The sequence below is a fragment of the Amblyomma americanum genome, chromosome 5 (genome assembly GCF_052857255.1).
Source record: "Amblyomma americanum isolate KBUSLIRL-KWMA chromosome 5, ASM5285725v1, whole genome shotgun sequence".
NCBI lineage: Eukaryota > Metazoa > Arthropoda > Arachnida > Ixodida > Ixodidae > Amblyomma > Amblyomma americanum.
In genome coordinates, this window is record NC_135501.1 from 201,165,884 (window position 1) to 201,171,445 (window position 5,562).

Sequence of the window (5,562 nt, forward strand, 5' to 3'; positions counted from 1 at the left end):
GAGAACCATGCAGTGGTGCAGCAGATCGCTCTTTCCGAGCAGCCTCTCACGACCAATCATTAATTTAACTGCCACCTGCCACGGTGGCCAGTTTTCTCACAATCCGGTGAGCAGCCCTTTCATTCAGTGCCGTAAACCGGTACATTTTCCCGATCAATTTCTTCGTCTATCATTCTCCTCTCTCTGTCAAGCCCTAAATGAAGGCCTGTCGTCAAAAGTGACAAAGGAAGCGGGTAGCTTTTTGCAACTAGAACTAGGCCCGGTGTATGCCTTCCGCCCACTGACAGTAAAAACGTGACAGAAAAGTTTATATTTGTAGACACATTCGAAAACTTTGTTGCGCGCCGTTTCCGTGGGGAGGTGTAGTGTGTGACTGTGCGCAGGAAAACTCTACAGAGTCTATCGAATCGCCCTGTGAGGTGGCTCTAGTGTTTCAGTGAAGAGCGGAATGCATACTTTTTTCAACAGTCGTCGCGATAGGGTGTTGAGGTTTGTGTTTAAGTTGAAGTTGTAACCGCATAGCGCACAAGACTGGGCTTGTGGTAAAAAAAAAAACGCTCAATAGGAGTGTTGTTCTAATGCTACTGTTGAACCAATGCGATCAATACATAAGGAAGAACCTAAGATTATGTGACAGCGAAATAAAGGCGTGCACAGATAAAAACTGTCTTAAACAAGCAAGAGCAAAGTGAGCGGCTGTTGAGGTGATAAAAACCCAAACGTCAGTGTTGCGGGAGAAGGAATACTCAAACACCCCAGTCATTTACGCAGTGAGCTAAATATTGCTTATCAGCTTTTAGAGGTTATCCACTCATTGTCTGAGAAGACTACTGAGCCACACTTATCGGCCGTTTATTATGACTGTCACTATTTCTTACCACCCTCGCTAAGCACAGGGTAACATCTTCGTAACCAATTTTTGTCTGTGCTCTACTTGCAAGCACGTCACCATCCCGTGGCTTGAGAATCGCGACCTGGCGTCAGTGGCGCTCAACCATATAACTACTCGTTCCTTACAATACGCTCTATAGGAGGCGTACACATGAGGACGACTATGGCTCATCAGCCAGCTCGCTAGGCGATGCAAGATTCTTCGTAGAACGAGTTCTGATGAAATGAAATTCAACGGCAAGTTCTACTGGATCCAAGCTTACCGACCTTTGTACGGCTCCTGATTATGTTATGTAGTGATATGCTAAAACACATGCACCGTTCTTTGAATGCGAGACCTCATTTAAAGGTCCGCAAACAGCTCTAGGACACAAAATCGTTAACAGCAGCTGTGAGAGATTAGACCAGTGCACCGCGGTGCCCTCAGAAATTGTTGCGATATCACTTTTTTGCACCTCTCAGGTCACGGTACTATTGTGGATAATGACCTCACCGACCCAGCAGCACCTTCCGCTCATCGAGGCACGCATCAAATGAGGACACCGCTCGAGAAATTTGTGTCCTTGACGGCTAAATTACATAAACCCTTTCCAGTGACTGTAACCATTTAAACTGTCCCATCACCATGTAAAGCTGCTGCGTCGCTTGAAGACCGGAGGTAGCTCACGTGTTTGCGTTTACTTCATATGGAAATAGCAACACGCGCACGTAAAAAAGCATCGAACACGTCAGCGATTTCTGCTGCCCCTTAAACGTGAAAAGGATACAACTTCAGGCAGCAGTCAACCGACTGCATACATGAACTCTGTGCTTCAAAGGCTCAGTATCGAGTAGGTTGAGTGCAGATACTTTCCAGGACCCTAAAGTCCTGCACATGGCTTCACCTCTAATCAGCTAAAAAAATCCACCAGAGCACTTCTGAAACACGTCAAGAAAGAGGCTTGAGCGATCGCTGACAAATGCGCTTTGCCTTAATTTTCTGCATTCCCCTTGCCTAATCTTTCATTCTCCTCTGTCTCCTTGTCTTAGTGGTCGATGGATATGCGAAAAACTGATTTCGTTTCCACTCTATCTTCCCCTTTGTTTCCTGTGTCCCCCCCCCCCCCCCCCCCCCGTGCAGTGTAGCCTACTGGGCATCACGTTGTTAACCTCCCTGCCTTTCCGTCCTTCTGTTCCTCTCTCTCTCTGTTTTGACCCTTGGCCATGCGTGCGGCAGCAATAAGACGTATACCTATGGTTATTTTGAACACAATATTTTCTCATTTCTCTTTATCTCTCTCTCTCTCTCTGTTGTGCTTGGTGACTGGCCCTTAGCGAATTCGATTCGTACACCTCCACCTTTATGTCATCTTTGTATGCCATTTTAATTCAGGCTGCCAGAGGATATGTGCGTCAACCCTCCAGTCGCTCCGTCGTTTAACTTCGCGCGCGTGAGTTGTTCGGCGGCCGTGTAGGGCCTGAGTGGACGCCGGCCCACGCACGCCCAGCGCATTGTTTGTGAGAAGCTCGCACATGCAGACTTCCGGCGGGCCGGGCGCCAGCGATGCTTGCGTGGCCGGAGTGCCACTCGTGCCAAGTGGCTTCTTGAGCCTCCAAGTGCACGGGCGAAGGGAGGGGGCACTCACAGGACCCATCGCTGATTAGTTGCGAGGATGAGGATGGTGGGGAGGGGGCTTGTGTCTTGGAGTGCCACTTCTTTTGAACGGCCTGGCCGGCTGACGAGCAGCTGCTTTATAACAGCGCCTGAACGGCCGGCTGTGAGGTCCAGCCATTCGCGTGGCGGTAGTCCTGGTGCACAGGCGTGTGAGATTGCTCGGCAGGCGGAGGTTGGATCTTTGTAAGAACGCGGATGGTAAATGACTTCGAGTGAGTGCAAAAGCAGGCAACTTGAAAAATGATTGTTTCAAGCGTGTCGCAGTGAGATCAGGATGCATGTCCACACCGACACTTGGAGTAGACCGGTACCCTTCACGCCGAATGACTTCCCGGATGAGACTACAAACATGATGTAGACGTGTGCGACGCTATGTTCATCTCGAGCTGTGTCAGTGTGCGCTTGGACGTGACGGTTGTCGTGGTAATGAACGTCGCTCTGAAGTGCGCGACTGTGTCACAACTATGCGGTATTTGTTCATCGTTACTGTGACTTCTTGAGAACGCTGCACGTGAGCTGCACCTGGAAGAAGCGCTGTGTGATAAACGTGATCAGTGATTTCGTCATCTCTGATCCCGTGCTACTCGAATCGGAGTATCATCTAGCGAGTGAAGTGGCCTGCGAAATGTATGCAAACGGGGGTGAGAGTGTGAGGATCCCATAGATTTGTGCAACACAATGATTTCTGATTGCTTGCTGAGTCAGATAGGAGTGTGACACTGTTAATGAGTCGTCGATGAGCTGATAACGTGAATGAGTTCTTTGAAGGGCTGATTACTGCGAGTGTTGAGTAACGATTGATATCGGTTAAAGAGAAAAAAGACCGACAAACTTTCATAATGCGGTGGTAGTCTGATGACAGGCTGACTGCGTATCTTTCACCTGCTTTCTGTTGCCTTTGCTGAGGGCATAATTATTTCTGGCGATATAGACTTCATGTTTTTTCAACATATTGTAGTTCTCAGACATCTTCACCGGGCGTCACCAAAGCAGTGTTGGCGGTAAGGCGTTACAAGTAACGCCGTTACCGGCAATGCGTTACTTTTTTCGGCAACTTAGTAGCGTACTCGTTACCATTTCAGAACTATAACGATTAACGTACTTACGTTAGAGAGAGAGAGAAAAACATTTATTGAAACCTCAATGAGATTACCGGTGGGCCGTCGTCTTCATCGTTGACGTCTGGCCTCTTCGCAAGGTCGGGCCCCTATTCCAGGGCTCCGCTGAGTCTTGCTGCTTCGCATGCGTGCTGCACAAGGGCCCTTTGGGCTGCGAGCTCGCTGCTGGTGAGCAGACCCTCCCATTGCTCCACACTCGGGGTTTTGAGTTTGTGGAATGCATAATTGCGTTTGCACTCCCATGTAGTGTGGTATAGCGTGGTGGGGGTTGCCCCGCACCACGGGCATGTGCCCCTGAATTGGGTAGGGTACATTTTGTGTAGAATGTATAGGTTGAAGAATGTTCCTGTTTGCAGTCTCCACCAGTTCACTGCTTCTTGTTGTGTTAATGAGTTGTGTGGCGGAGGGTACTTGAGCCTCTGTCCTCTGTAGCAATTTAGCAGCTCCGCATATACTGGCTCCACTATGGTAGGGTTCTCTAGGGTCTCCAACAGCTCAGCTCGGAACGTGATCTCGCAAACTAATCTGTCTACCCTTGAGTTTCCCGCTATCTCCGTGTGTGCCGGTATCCAGACTATCTTGTGGGTTACTTTTTTGGCTAGGGGGCCCTGTTTCGAGGAGGGAGAGTTACGTTAACATTTTTCAGTAACGTGATGTGTCACGTTACTAGTTACTTTTTATTCTAATTTTCCCTCCTCCGCCCCCTTTTTTAGACGCAAAAAGCGCAGAGTGCCTAAAGTCATGTTGCAAATAAACAAAATATGCAATGCTCTCGACGGCCCTTGTTGCGGCTCGCATGCATTCTGGAAAGCAGCTGCCTTTGAAGACGCACCCAACTAAAAGAAAAAAGACAGAATACTCATAAAGCACGAAACACGTGCACGAACACGCATTCACACACTTGCCTTCACCTACCTCCACTTCCCAAACCACTCACACACATAACTCTCTAAAGAGTAGAAGCGTGCCAAGCATTCTGGAATATCACATTCTTCAAAATTACTGTATATTTGTTGACAGTTGAGTGATGTTTTCTTTGTGAAGTTAGAATTGATGATGAAGTGTCATTTTGTGTTTATTGTCACATTCAGAAATAGCTTCACCATGTGCCACAGAGTTAGAAACCACCACATCTAACTCTGCAGGCAACTCTACGCCACTGTAACATTGCCAAGCTCCTGCACATTTTTGCAAAGTATTCTGGTTAAATCAGGATTTCGGGCAGACTCCCTGATTGGGCTAGGAGTTTTATGTGAAATATGAGCTTGATAAAATTGTTATCACCAGTTCTTGACGCGAAGACGCACAGAATAAAATTCATGGCCATGGAGTCACGGCAAAGTAAAGTGCACATTTTTTTTTGGTAACGGCAAGGTAATGCGTTACCTCTTTGTAGCTAACGTAGGGAGGTAACGCGTTCCTTTTTTTTAGCGTAAGGAGTAACGTATTTAGTTACTTTTTTTGTGTAACACCAACAACACTGCACCAAAATGATGCTTCCGGTCTAAGCGTGCTTGTTACACTACAAACAGCGCCGGGTGCTCGCAAACATGTCACAGACAAGAATTTTGCGCTACATAGTTGCGTGCACGTTTTAAAGCATGCAAAAAATGAGCATACTTATGAAGTGAGAGCAGATTTTTTTCAAGTGTTGCTCCTGCTGGTCGTGCAATAATTTGTGTGACGTATAGTGAATCGATGAACTTCCTTTGTCATGTCAGTTGTTGTAATATACTATTACTGTTTAGCTTTGTCAATGCGAAAACATAAGCTTGCAGCAGTATTATCTTCGATGCCATGAGACTTATTACAGATAGGCATTTCCAACTGACCGCAAATTAGTCATGCCATACTCAAGCTGCAACCACCCTATCCCCGCGAATTTTCAGAACTGTCAAA